The 1,176-nt window shown below is 42.7% G+C and overlaps 1 non-coding gene across 1 annotated transcript; it reads right to left on the bottom strand.

The window, feature by feature from the left end:
- Positions 1-733: 733 nt before the first annotated feature.
- On the bottom strand, positions 734-837 carry LOC148574674 (small nucleolar RNA R71). Its single transcript, XR_015906573.1, has one exon. It is a non-coding gene; the product is annotated as a small nucleolar RNA R71 (small nucleolar RNA).
- Between the last annotated feature and the right edge of the window lie 339 nt (positions 838-1,176).

The following is a 1,176-nucleotide window of genomic DNA, read 5'->3' as shown; positions in this document are numbered from 1 at the left end:
TCTACTCTTTTGTTTTTCTTTGTTATTTTTAATTCTATTTGCTAACCCACTAACTATTTGATATATTGCATCACCCACAACTAACAGTAATTCTGACACAAATACTTTCTGCACCTATCTTTTCTTGCTTGCACTTGATGGTTGTATGACAGAGAGAAGAAGCGGGGCTTCATCTTCCTTCGATTCTGAACCTGAGAGGACCTTCCTTAGATTAAGGAGGGAGGCAAGAGGAAAGAAAGTGGTTGGTGCTGAGGAAGAAGAGGAATTCTTTGAACCAAACATGGAAGACAACATGGAAAACCATCATGAAGAAGAGGATCACAACCATGGGGGAGGAGGTAGAGCAAATCATGCTGGGGAGGATAGAAGAGTTTTGGGCTCTTACATCAATCCAAACCCAGGCAATTGTGGAAGTAGCATCCAAAAGCCAACAATCCATGCCAACAACTTTGAACTTAAACCACAGCTCATCACCCTTGTTCAGAACAACTATTCGTTTGGAGGAGGTGTTCAAGAAGACCCCAATCAACATTTGACCACCTTCCTGAGAATATGTGACACAGTGAAGTCTAATGGTGTTCATCCTGACACCTATAGACTGCTCTTGTTTCCATTCTCACTTAGGGACAAAGCAGCCAAGTGGCTGGAATCTTTCCCAAGGGAAAGCTTGACAACTTGGGAAGACGTGGTGAACAAATTCTTAGCAAGATTTTACCCTCCTCAATGAATCAATAGGCTGAGAGCTGAGGTCCAAACTTTCAGGCAACAAGATGGTGAGACTCTATATGAAGCATGGGAGAGGTTCAAGGACTTAACAAGGAGGTGTCCACCTGACATGTTCAACGAATGGGTGCAGCTGCACATTTTCTATGAAAGGCTTTCTTATGAGTCAAAGAAAGCCGTAGACCATTCATCTGGAGGATCTTTGAACAAGAAGAAGACTATTGAGGAAGCCATAGATGTTATTGAAACAGTAGCAGAGAACGACTACTTCTAGGTTTCCGAAAGAGGGAACACAAGAGGAGTAATGGAGCTAAACAATGTAGATGCTCTGTTGGCCCAAAACAAGCTCATTACCCAGCAGCTGGCTGACCTCACCAAGAAGATGGAGATGAACTAAGTAGCAGTAATCTCAACTTAATCAACAACCCAAGAAGGAGTGAATGAAGAAGCAGA

Source organism: Arachis ipaensis, chromosome B2 (assembly GCF_059453495.1).
Source record: "Arachis ipaensis isolate K30076 ecotype BB chromosome B2, ASM5945349v1, whole genome shotgun sequence".
NCBI classification, from domain to species: domain Eukaryota; kingdom Viridiplantae; phylum Streptophyta; class Magnoliopsida; order Fabales; family Fabaceae; genus Arachis; species Arachis ipaensis.
The sequence above is the reverse complement of the archived record's forward strand: the minus strand, read 5'-3'. Positions and strand labels throughout refer to the sequence as shown.